General features: G+C 37.6%; 1 pseudogene; it reads left to right on the top strand.

The window, feature by feature from the left end:
* The first annotated feature begins 12,139 nt into the window (after positions 1-12,139).
* Positions 12,140-13,073, top strand: LOC118982895 (olfactory receptor 51I2-like; annotated as a pseudogene).
* Positions 13,074-13,822: the final 749 nt, after the last annotated feature.

Below are 13,822 nucleotides of genomic sequence, written 5' to 3'. Positions count from 1 at the left end.
TTGTCTAGCTTGGAGATCACTTATTTTAGTTGAAATGTACAACTTGTAAAAGGTTACCCATACTAAGAATGAAAAGGAGAATATATGAGAAAAGTGTTTCTTTGGAATAACAGATGTAATATAGGTAGAAAGAATTAGCGTCAAAAAGAACCAGTTCCAATGTAAGCAGATATCAAACTATTTAATCAATGCAAAGAAATTGGATTTTCATGATGAGTAATGTGACATCAAAAAGAATTATGGCGGTTTTGTGGAGAATGACTTGAAGGAAGACAAAAGAGATGATAGGTCAGTTATGTGGTATTCAAGGAGTTCAGATGAATGTTAGAGGGACTATGATGACAGTGAGGGAGATATTATAAAATACACCTACAGAAATATTGCATTATGTTTAGGTCCCATTTCCTTCATCAATTCATTGATCAATGGACAGTGAGGTTGCTTGCAAATCTTGGCTATTATGAATAATGCTACAGTGAACATGGAGCTGTATATATCTTTTAAATGAGTATTCTTGTTCCTTCAGATAGATATCTAAGAGTCAAATTAAATTGCTGGGGCATATGGTAGTTCTATTTTTAATTTTTTGAGGAAACTCCACAGTTTTCCTTAATTTTTGTAACAGTTTACAATCCTAACAGCAATGCATGAGCATTCTCTTTTCTCCACATTCTCACCAGCACTACTTAAGTGTTGTTTTTATGACAATAGACAATCTGATATCCATGTGGTGATATCTCACTGTGGTTTGGATATGCAATTACCTGATAATTAGTAATACTGAGCACTTTTTCATGTGTCTGTTGGCCACTTGTATGTCTCCTTTGAATGTCTATTGTTTTCAAATGTCTATTGTCTGTTGTCTATCGTATGTCTATTTGAATGTCTTCAAATGTCTATTGAAATCAAATGGTTATTTTTTAATCAGGTTGTTTTGAGTTGTGCAAGATTTTTATACACTTTGAATATCAAACTGTATTAGACACATCGTTTGCAAATATCTTCTCCCATTTCTAGAATAGGTTATTGGTTTTGTTGGTGGCTTCTTTTGCTATACAAAGCTATTTAGTCTGATGTAATTCCATTTGTTTATTTTTCTTTGGTGGTCCTTGCCTAGGGAGATATATACAAAATATAGCTATAAAAAAGAATAAAATATTGCAGTTTGCAAGAAGGAACTAAATGCTATTGTACTATGTAAAATAAGTTAGAAAGAAAAAAATACCTTATGATTTCACATAGATATGGAATCTAAAAAAACAAATAAGCACACAAAACATAAAACAGATTCATAGAGTACAAACTGATGGTTACCAGAGGTGAGAGGGTTGGGGGACTGAATGAAAATGTGAAGGGTAATAACATGTACAAATTTCCAATTATAAAATAAATAGTTCATAGAGATACAGTACAGGATAGGAAATACGGCCAAGAGCACTGTAAAAACTTTGTACAATGACAAATGACTACTAGACTTACTGTGGTAATCACTTTTTGAGGTGTATAAGTGTTATACACTTGAAACTCATATGGTAGTATATGTCCACTATACTTTAATTTTAAAAATATTTAAAAAATGAAACTAAAGAATTTGATTAGTTAAACATAAATGTGAGCAGAAAAGAAAAAGACAAAGATGATGCACAGACTTCTAGCTTGAGTAACAGATGGCAATACAAGTTAACAAGATGAGAAAAACTGGCATTGTGAAGAAATAAATCTAGGGAATAAGATTAAGAATATTGTTATTAGCATGTTAGCTTTGAAATATCTGAAAGATATCAAGGGATGAGGTCAGTTTTTATTTGGATGATTGAGTTTTGAACTTAGAAATGCAATTTTGTGAGTCATTAGTATATAGTGGTTATTTAAGTTCATAAAAACAAAAATAATATGTTGGAAAAGTAAATTTAAAAATGAGGGTTTCCTGAACAGAATATTAAAATACCATAGCATTTACAGTTCATTTAGAAGAGGGCAACTTAGTAGAAACTACAGGGAAGATGAATGAAATAAAAAGAACAGCAGAAGAGTATGAGGTTACCCCATAAAGACCCTGAATAGCAGCTGCAACTTTGAGAAAGAAGAACAAAGTAGGAGGGATCACAATACCTGATACCAAACTGTATTACAAGGCCACTGTAATCAAAACAGCCTGGTACTGGCATGAAAACAGACACATACACCAATGGAACAGAACAGAGAGGTCACAAGTAAACCCAAGTCTCTACAGGCAACTAATGTTTGACAAAGGGGACAGTAACATAAAACGGAGTAAAAATAGCCTCTTCAGCAAAGGGTGTTGGGAGAACTGGACAGCTATGTGCAAAAAAAAAAAATGAAAGTTGAGCACCAACTTACACCATACACCAAAATAAATTCAAGGTGAATAAAAGACGTAAATATAAGCCATGAAACCATTAAAGCCCTAGAGGAGAGCATTGGCAGGAAAATCTCAGATATTCCACGCAGCAATATTTTTACTGATATGTCCCCTAGAGCAAGGGACATAAAGGAAAGAATAAACAAATGGGATCTCATCAAAATTAAAAGCTTCTGCATGGCTGAAGAAAACAGTATTAAGATAAAAAGAGAATCAACTGTATGGGAAAACCTATTTGCCAATGATACCTTAGACAAAGGTTTAATCTCCAAAATATACAAAGAACTCACACTACTCCACGCTAAGACAAGCAACCCAATTAAAAAATGGGCAAAGGACTTGAACAGACACTTCTCCAAGGAGGACATACAGAGGATCCAGAGACACATGAAAAGATGCTCAATATCACTAGCTATCAGAGAGATGCAAATTAAAACCACGATAAGATACCACTTTACACTGGTCAGAATGGCCATCATAAACAAAGCAACAAACAACAAATGTTGGAGAGGTTGTGGGGAAAAGGGAACCCTAGTTCACTGTTGGTGGGATTGCAGACTGGTACAACCATATGGAAAACAGTATGGAATTTTCTAAGAAAACTAAAAATGAATCTGCCTTTTGATCCAGCAATTCCACTGCTAGGAGTATATCCTAAGAACCCTGAAACACCAATCCAAGAGAACCTATGCACCCCAATGTTCATAGAAGTACAATTTACAATAGTCAAGAGTTGGAAGCAATCCAGGTGCCCATCAGTAAATGAATGGATCCAAAAACTATGGTACATTTACACAATGGAATTCTAGGCAGCAGAAAGAAAGAAGGAGCTCCTACCCTTTGCAACAGCATGGATGGAACTGGAAAGCATTATGCTGAGTGAAATAAGCCAGGTGGTGAAAGACAAATACCATATGATCTCACCTTTAACAGGAAGCTAAACAACAAAATAAACAAGCAGGCAAAATATAACCAAAGACACTTAAATACAGAACAGACAGACAGGGACCAGAGGGGAGAGTGGAGAGAATCACAGGGGAAAAGGGGAAGAAACCACAGGAACAAGTATAAAGGACACATGGAGAAAAACTAAAGTGGGGGGGGGAATGGGAGGGAGGTGGGGAGCACTGGCGGGGGGGGGGTGGGCTGGGATGGGAGTAAAAGAGAGAAAACTGTACTTAATAATTAAATAAAAATAAAAATAAAAAAGAATATGAGTTTATCACACACATATGAGGAGAGCATTTATACAAAAGAGAGAGAACATTTCTGGTTTTTGATTTCACATATAAGGAGCATGAAAGCTGTCACTCCATCCTAACAAGTAAATTGCTGAACAGACTGAAAAGCGAACAAACCTCCCAGTATCTATTCCTAAGAGGGGACCAAATGCTGCCCCCAGTTGAAGAGCTAAGCAGATGAATTCAGGGTGTCATGGTTTACCACAGCAGAGACTCTTGAGACTAGGATAACATAATCCAATGCTGTGAATTGAACCAATGTTTTCATTTTAATGTGTGATAAATGCAATAACAATGAATTCATAGTTTAATTTTGATTTTTGATTACCATTGTAAGAATGAGTTAACATGTTTTTAAATTTGGTAAACCTAAAACCCAGGTTCTTCATCCTCAGAATCAGGATGTCTGTAAAGCTCATGACAACTTAATGGCATTGGCAAATATTTCTAAAAACTCTTACGTAAATAAGCATTGCTAAGAATATACAAATAACAATGGCTTCCTCCAGCCAGGCATCTGAAATATGATGATTGGAAAGCAGCCAGAGAAATAAAATAAGTTCAAATAGCTTGCTATTATGAAATATTTGCTTCAGTTCTTAACCCAATCTTTCATCCATGACATGCTTATCCTCTTCTGATTCCCACTGATAAAACATACTTCCTAATTCTTGTTTAACAGATTGTTATGTTTACATAAAATAGGAAGACATACTCAGGACTGGAGTGTAAGCTGTAGCGAAAACATAAAGACTGAACACATATAAGCTGTTATTAAACAGAGAACACTTAATCTTTGGTTAATTTCATGGAAAAGATGGAATTCTTGGTGCAAGTTGAGGTAGCTACAGAGAAGGAACAGGAAACCTTACCTCTAAATGTGTGTTGGAAAACCTGGGTGCTGAGCACATACTTAATTTTGGGAAAAGAACTCCTTATCACAACATAGTTGCTTCATTATCATCTTTATATTTAGAAAACAAGGAATCATAAATGACACAAAGATTATAAAGGCAGTGAAAAATATGATGCTTCCATCACCTAAATTAATCGAGGTTGCTGAAATCCATGGGCATTTGCCTTGACAACCGGACTAGATTAGGACTCCTACTCAGGAGCCTTTAGAATACAACGTGATCAAAGGCACTGCCATGAGTGTCTTACACGATGAGACTTTCAATTCCTTAGTGAAAATTCAGAACACAGCAGCAACTGAACAGCTGAAAAATAAGAGAGTTACCCTGGCAACTCTGGCTGCAAAGACCTGCCTGATCTGGCTGGAAATGGGGATTCCACGTCGGGGAAGGCTGGGCCAGATCATCATCTACGGAGAATGCAGTTCACACCAGCTCTCAGATCCATGGCAGGTACAGTCCCTGGCAGTGTCAGTGCCTGGCTCAAGACAAAGTATCAACAGCAGTTTTCAGGGACAAGGGAACGAGGAAGAAGAGAGTTAAAGAAAGCCAAGGGTTAATAATAAAGGAAACTGGAAATGATTTTTTGCCATAGAATTCTGCTTGTGATAAAGTACAATCAGATACTATTTTGAGTGCCTAGTATTTTTTAGATTTGTCCAATTAATTTTTCTCATTAAAAATGTTTGTTCTGTGAAGCAAGTACAGTTTTTCTGATTTTTAAGGAAATGAAATTAGTTTGGAGACCATTTATGTATTCATGGTGAACTAGTAAAATTTAAGAGAGAAAAAAACAGCCAGTGACCTCAGGTGTTTTAATTTAAGTTCTGTGGCTGATTCGGGAAAAGTCCATGCAGGGTGCAATATGACCTGGACTTTGAGCTGGGTTGACACAGTAAACAAGCTTCCTGCTTTCTCAGAACCCAAACTACAGGAAACTTAGTCAGGAGAGACATAAAAGCCTAGATTATAACCACAGCAAGTAATATTGAGATTGAGAATGTGGCAATATGACAGTATGTTCTTAAGTCACTCACCTAAGAAAAGGACATTGAGTTCTGTGTGAAAGGTGTAAATTCAGAGTCACAATTTACCAGTTTCAGCACAAAGCAATTTTTGCCTGTGCCCATGGGACACAGAAATGTCCCTGACCAATAAGGGTTAGGATGTAAAACAGTTTTCAGATTATTTTAAAAGGACCTTGAAGCAAACCTATAATACTGTACAAACACATGTGTGTGTTGATAAATACAATACATGCATGTACATATGCAGATGTGGACTGCACTTTTTCTTCAGATCTGGGGATTATCTCCCAGGTTAGCAACTCAAGGACATTATTCTGTCATAGTGCCTTCTACATGAATATACAGCCAAGGTAAATCTAATTATGGGAAGATATGCATGCTCATACATTCATACAAACTTGGGAACAAAATTTCACATAAAGGAGCATGGCTATGCGTGTGTGCATGTATATATTTATGTAAATTTACATACTTGTATATGCATATAAATGCATGCTCACACAGACATATCCATACAAACTCACACATGTGTCATCTTATTTTATATTTTCCCAGAATTTGACTTGGTTCCCCAGAGAGCATATACTGGGATCTTCCTTTCTTGGCCTATTTATTCCTGCAGGCTCAGAGGCAGCATGTTCTTCTGGGGCTGGTTGGTCCATGTCTCCCAGGGGATTAGTTGTCAAATAGGAGAAGGAAAGGGCTAGTTCTGGAGTTGTGATAAATAACAAGTCAGCTCATGCCTCCAGGTGGTGAGCTGGAGGCCAGGCCCGAGACCAAACACAGGACAGGTGGGCTTACACAGAGGAGGCGTGGAGCTTGCCCTGAAATTCAGCCTACGGGACTAGGAGGTTGGGAAATTTGTTCAGATCCACAGAGCCAGGAGCTTTTGTCCAGAAAGCCTTACTGTGGTAGAGGAACACTAGGTCTATTTTACCTATCTCCTGTGTTTATTAGGGAACCTGGGACAGGGAAATCTCCATTTAGCCCCCGAATCCAGTTCCTTTTAAACTAGATATTTAATTCAGTTTTTTAAACCCATCTTCATTTCATAGGCCTATTTACCCTCCTTTCCTTCACCTTCTGTACCAATAAGTCTTGTCTCCTTTCTTCCATGCTGAGAGCTACACATCCATTAGGGCCCGGTCATTCTCAAACACAAATCCTTGATAACCTATGCTTTTCACTTATCCCTCATTTCTCTCTCTGGCTGGCTCAACCTCATCTTCATTCCATCTCCTTTGTTCTAACTGGCTTCCTTGTATAATAGCCTTTGTCAGGCTTCTTTTTTATCTTAAGTTTATCTTGAGTGTTGCCACTGGATTCTGGCATGTCACTTGAAACAATGAATGCTCACTCTCCCAAGTTGTAAAATAGGTATGATTTGGTCATTTTGAGTATTTTAAAAATAAATAAGATGACATGTACAAAGGCAACATGCACACAGGTACCCTTCCAGGATACCAGACACATAGTACCAAATCATTGCATTTCTTTTCTTTTCTCATAATTCTAGTTGCCCTCTCCCGTGATAACATAAGACTTTAATTTCCTCCTGTATTTCCCACTTATCTCTCACCACTTATTTTTAAATTGCTTTATTGTTGTTTAATTACAGTTGTCTGCATTTTCTCCCCACCCTTGCCCCTTGCCCCAGCCAAACCCACCTCCCTCCCTTGCTTCCACCCTACCCTTTGGTTTTGCCCACGTGTTCTTTGTGGTAGTTTCTGAAAACTCTTTACCCTACTGTCCCCTCCCCCTCCCCTCTAGCTATTGTTAGATTGTTTTTAATTTCAATGTCTCTGGTTATATTTTGTTTGCTTTTTTCTTTTGTTGATTATGTTCCTGTTAAAGAAACTTATTCATTAAAAACAATCTCTGATATTCTACAACAGCCCCTTGTATATAATGAATTAAAAGAATTTATCCTGTTTTTCTGTCCTCAAAGAAGCTCTCATTTGATGGAAGAACCCAGGTAAGCTCTCCCTCAAATGCCCAGCCTAGAATGAGAACAGTGTGTATTAGAGTGGATCTTCTTTCCTGGCACTCCAGTCCCATTTCTTTTTCTTTTATTTTAATTGTTGTTCCGGTACGGTTTTCTGCCTTTTACTCCCATTCCAGCCCACCCCCCAGCTCTCCCTACCTCCCTCCCGTTTCCACCCTCCCACCCTCCCCAGTTTTTGTCCATGTATCTTTTATACTTGATCCTGTAAACCCTTCCATTTTCCCCTGAAATCCCCTCCCCTTTCTCCTCTGGTCACTGTCAGCCTGTTCTCTATTTCAGTGTCTTTGGTTATATTTTGCTTGTTTGTTTGTTTGTTTGTTTTGTGTTCTGTGTTTGTGATCTCCTGTTAAAGGTGAGATCATATGGTATTTGTCTTTTACTGCCTGGCTTATTTCGCTTAGCATAATGCTTTCCAGTTCCATCCATGTTGTCTCAAAGGACTGGAGTTCCTTCTTTCTTTTTCCTGCATAGAATTTCGTTGTGTAAATGTACCATAGTTTTTTGATCCATTCATTTACTTCTGGGCACCTAGAAGTAAACTCTTACAAGAGTTTACACCTCTGGAGTAAACTCTTACTCCAACTCTTGGCTATTTTAAGTTGTGTTGCTATGAACATTGGGGTACATAGGTTCTTTTGGGTTGGTGTTTCGGGTTTCTTAGGATATAATCCTAGCAGTGAAATTGCTGAGTCAAAAGGCAGATCCATTTTTTGTTTTCTGAGAAAATTCCCTACTGTTTTCCATAGCGGTTGTACCAGTCTGCAATCCTACCAACAGTGAACTAGGGTCCTCTTTTCTTCACAATCTCTCCAACACTTGTTTGTTGCTTTGTTTATGATCTCTCCTCTCCCATTTATTAAGCCCTAGTGATATATTTAAAATATAAGATCTAGGTCTTCTTTGAAAGGGCTTCATACAATTGGGAAAAGTCACATAAACAACTAAAATAAAGGGAAGTGTTGTGAGAGTCTGCTGTAGGAAATGATTATACACGTAAGTGACCAAAGACATCACAGAATTGGCATCTGAACCAGATGTTATAAAAAATGGTGGAAGATGTATTTGTTTGGAAACATGATTTTAGTTGGTTTGAAAACCAACATGTTTATAATAGAAAAGAAAAAATAGCAAAACAAACAACAATAAAAAAATCACAGGCATGACCAAGAGAGAAAAGATAAGCTAGGGTATGTCAGGCTATGTGAAGTAGTCAAGTTAAGGAATTAAATCTTGTTGGAGTTTAATAGTCATTGAGAAGTGTGCCATTCAAAGAGGATACACGTATGGATTATAAATAATTTTTATTTCATCTTAAACAGTAGCAGGGGCACAAAAGCATTGTTCCCCTTATTAATTCAAATTGATGGATGATATTAGATGCCACTAATTTCCTCTCCATCAGACCATTTTGCAGTGTCCAGATATCATATTTTAGAATCACATTCCTTCACTGTTTTCATGATTGATATGCTAATCAATAAGGTTTTGGTTTGTGAAGATGTACAATACAAACTTTAGGTTCATTCCCAAACCACTTTCCCCTCCCCACCAACTGTATAAAGGACAGGAAGAATCTTCCTCAAATTTCATCTGCTTTCACTTACATGGCAGGTGGCACTAAGTAGTGGCCGTTTTACACAATGACTCACTTCCCATGTAGAAAAATTTTGGAATAATCAGGAGAGTTTTGAAAAGCAGCAGACTTTTAAATATGTGTGAGATGCAGTGTCCCTCACGGATCAGAAAGCAGGGTCAAATAATTTCTAGAGACATTCTGNAGTGAAATTGCTGAGTCAAAAGGCAGATCCATTTTTTGTTTTCTGAGAAAATTCCCTACTGTTTGCCATAGCGGTTGTACCAGTCTGCAATCCCACCAACAGTGAACTAGGGTCCTCTTTTCTTCACAACCTCTCCAACACTTGTTTGTTGCTTTGTTTATGATTTCTCCTTTCCCATGTATTAAGCCCAAGTGATATATTTAAAATATAAGATCTAGGTCTTCTTTGAAAGAGCTTCATACAACTGGGAAAAGTCACATAAATAACTAAAATAAAAGGAAGTGTTGTGAAAGTCTGCTGTAGGAAATGATTATACATGTAAGTGATCAAAGACATCACAGAATTGGCATCTGAACCAGATGTTATAAAAAATGGTGGAAGATGTATTTGTTTGGAAACATAATTTTAGTTGGTTTGAAAACCAACATGTTTATAATAGGAAAGAAAAAATAGCAAAACAAACAACAATAAAAAACAAACAACAAAAAAAACAAAACACAGGAATGACCAGAGAGAAAAGATAAGCTAGGGTATGTCAGGCTATGTGGAGTAGTCAAGTTAAGGAATTAAATCTTGTTGGAGTTAAATAGTCATTAAGAAGTGTGCCATTCAAAGAGGATACACGTATGGATTATAAATAATTTTTATTTCATCTTAAACAGTAGCAGGGGCACAAAAGCATTGTTCCCCTTATTAATTCAAATTGATGGATGATATTAGATGCCACTAATTTCCTCTCCATCAGACCATTTTGCAGTGTCCAGATATCATATTTTAGAATCACATTCCTTCACTGTTTTCATGATTGATATGCTAATCAATAAGGTTTTGGTTTGTGAAGATGTACAATACAAACTTTAGGTTCATTCCCAAACCACTTTCCCCTCCCCACCAACTGTATAAAGGACAGGAAGAATCTTCCTCAAATTTCATCTGCTTTCACTTACATGGCAGGTGGCACTAAGTAGTGGCCGTTTTACACAATGACTCACTTCCCATGTAGAAAAATTTTGGAATAATCAGGAGAGTTTTGAAAAGCAGCAGACTTTTAAATATGTGTGAGATGCAGTGTCCCTCACGGATCAGAAAGCAGGGTCAAATAATTTCTAGAGACATTCTGGATACTTTCCAAGGCTCGGTTTAATAAAGATGCAAAGCTGATATCTTCAAGCTAGGGAGAAAAACATGAATGAAAAATAATTGGATAAAAATTAAATACCTGGCTCAAAATATCGGCATCAGACATGGTTCTTTATCAAAGAGCCCTTATGTCATCACTAATATTTATCCCTCAGTGAGCAGTAGGTCTTCACTGAGGATCCACTATCTCCCAGAAGAGGCAATGTTACTTTCTCATAGCTCAAGATTATGGCAGTTTATAGTACTCTTTAAAAGAATAGTAGTAGTAGTAGTATATTGTTATCTGTAGGATTATCTCCATTTTACAGATATAAAAATTCCAGCTCAAAGAATAGCTCAGATCAAAGAATAGTAGAAAGTAGCATTCAAGCACTTAAAATCATGTCTGCACAGTCAACTGTAATCCCACCTTCCATTACCTCCAGCTTCCTCACCTCCAATACATTTTCTTCTAAATCGTGATTTTTTGTTTTCAGTGTTGAATCAGATCTGTGCTCCTACCTTTCAGAGAGAGATATTTTCCCCTCTCTTATACTTTTTTCTAAAGCAAAGATCTTGATTGACATTCTCTCCTGAGGTGTAGAAGTTGCCTCATAGTTGCATCTTCTTGGTATGCAGAGATCTCTCCCTCTCTCCTTAGCAGATATATTTGTCTCAGATCATGTAAAAAGATTCAGGTGGCCCTTCCAGGCAGGTTTTTTAGAAGACATCAGCACTGTTAACATGAGGCATGCTGAATAAAAATTTTGGTCATTATTTCTGCAGTTTCAGAATCATGTTCTGAGGACCATCTTCTAGGACTATTGCGTATTGTGATCATATACACAATAAGCACTGATTAGCCTGCAACATGGCGATTGACAAGAGTGGAGGGATTTTCCAAGGGAAAGAATATTTCTTTCCATTAATAAATATTCCTTTGGGCAAAATACATTTATTCATTAACCTTTATAACAATGATTTTTTTCTATACTGCCCACCCTGCCATATTTAAAAACCAAAATGATTGTCCAGAAGGTTGTAGAGTGAACCCAGAGAATACATCCCATTTCAGAGATGTTTTATCCAACTAAATCTCAAAATTCTGTGTCTCCAGTGGAAACCAGCCTTCAATGATGCTCAGAGTGGCAAGGACGGCTTTCAGAATTTTTATCTACTAAGCAATTCTATGCTGACATTGAAGTAAGTTTATTCTTGACCTTTGTGCCCTTTAGCCACTTAAAGTCCAAAATGTTCTAATGGGGTTTTTTAGAATATCTAATAGATTATGGCTTTCTTTATGTGGGTGTCTTCTTTAAGTTATAAAATTCCTTCTCCTCATAGAAATATGAAAAACATTCAATCTCTACCAAATATACACAGTGAAATCAGCATGGGGATTAATTTGAATTATGAGTAATAAACTCTTCTACCAGATTCCCTTATTCTGAAAATATACTTGTTGGCAAGTCATAACTCCAAAAGTTTATTTAGGATTAAAGATTAAATGGAATAGGTCATTGAAGGGAAGAGGCATGTAAGTTGGCAGATGGTGGTAGATAGCATGACATGTGGTCCCTTCTCAGTCCCCAGTTAGCTTTTGTGTCTCACTCCAGGTTGTATCCCTGGCACCTGCTTAGATCAACATCCCCAAACTCCAGACATAAGGAAATGTTCAACAGAAGTCAACTCACCCCAGAATATTTTCTTCTTACTGGCCTCCCTGGGCTGGAGGCCCTTTATCCTTGGTTTACCTTCCCATTCTGCTGTATATATCTTGTGGCCCTTGTGGGTAATAGTCTGCTTCTGGCAGTGATCGAGAACAGCCCCTCTCTGCACCAGCCAATGTACCTATTCCTTGCTATGCTAGCCTTTGCAGAGCTTGGTGTCTCTGTTTCTACACTGCCCACTGTGTTGGGAATCTTCCTTCTTGGTGCCAGTGAGATCTCCTTTGCAGCCTGCCATTTACAGATGTTCTCCACACATTCCTTTTCCATCATGGAATCAGGAGTTCTGCTGGCCATGTCTGTGGACCACTTTGTGGCCATCTACAACCCATTGTTATACACTGCCATCCTGACCGTGCCCCGTATTGCTGGCACTGGTGCTGCTCTTGGACTGAAGAGTGTGATGCCCATGTTCCCAACTGCCCTTTCTCCTGATGCATCTGCCCTTCTGTGGCCACAAGGTCCTCTCTCACTCCTACTGTCTTCACTCAGATCTAATCCAGCTCCCCTGTGGCAACACTTGGCCCAACAGCATTCTGGGGCTCTGCACTGTAACTTCCACTTTTGGTCTGGACTCGCTGTTCATCATCATTTCTTATGTGCTGATCCTCTACGCAGTGCTGGGCATTATCTCTGGGGAAGGATGGTGGAGGGCCCTGAGCACGTGCATCACATATCTGTGCAGTACTCGTGTACTATGTACCCATGATCAGTGTGGCTCTGGTACACCACTTCATGAAGCATGCTGCACTGCTGTCCGTCTGCTCCTGGCCAATGTCTATCTTCTGGTACCTCCTGTGCTCAATCTCATCATCTACAGTGTTAAGATTAAGCAGACTCACCAGGAACTAATCCACCTCTTGCTTCAAAGAAAATAATAAGGGGGTCAGTGCTGATGAGATGATTACCCTAAAGACAGTTGTTTTCATCACCATGGAAGGAGAGAGTGCTCATCACCTTGTCAGAGTTAGAAAGCTTGATACGTGTATAGAGAATGCACATTTCTATACTATACTGTGTGTGTTGTAACCTAAATTAGAGTTGTATAGTATTCTGTCAGCTATTTTGTTGCATGCGTCAACTTAAAATACACGTGCTTTTTAACCCAGAAATTCTCACTTTTAGCATTGCTCTAGATTCATAGTTTGATGCTTGTTCATGAAATCAGAGACTTGATGAGGACTCTTACATCAACAACTTTTGAAATGAGATTTTACAGTGCAAAGTGGCCATCAATGGGAAAATATTAAATGAGTTAAGATCTGTACTATTGTGAAGTTAAAAAAAAAGGACTCAGATTGATAGGTACCCAAGGTTTAAGCAAGAAGTAACAAATTATATATATGTATGTATGTGTGTGTATATATATATATATATATAGCTGGTATGTACATATATACATACATATATATACACACACATACACATGAATATTCAATAAAACTTTTATAAAGTAATTTAATCACATAATAATGTCACTTAGTTTATGTGTAAAAACACATGCTTAATTGATAACAATAGCAGACATCTGTGCTGGTGAAGAGGAAGAAAAAGAACTCTCCTTTTATTCATGTTGTTTAAGAACAACACATGCACTGAGATAAAAGTATTGTTCCCTAATTACTTG

Source organism: Sturnira hondurensis, unplaced genomic scaffold (assembly GCF_014824575.4).
Source record: "Sturnira hondurensis isolate 20B ecotype Veracruz unplaced genomic scaffold, ASM1482457v3 Scaffold0002532, whole genome shotgun sequence".
Classification (NCBI taxonomy): domain Eukaryota; kingdom Metazoa; phylum Chordata; class Mammalia; order Chiroptera; family Phyllostomidae; genus Sturnira; species Sturnira hondurensis.
The sequence above is the reverse complement of the archived record's forward strand: the minus strand, read 5'-3'. Positions and strand labels throughout refer to the sequence as shown.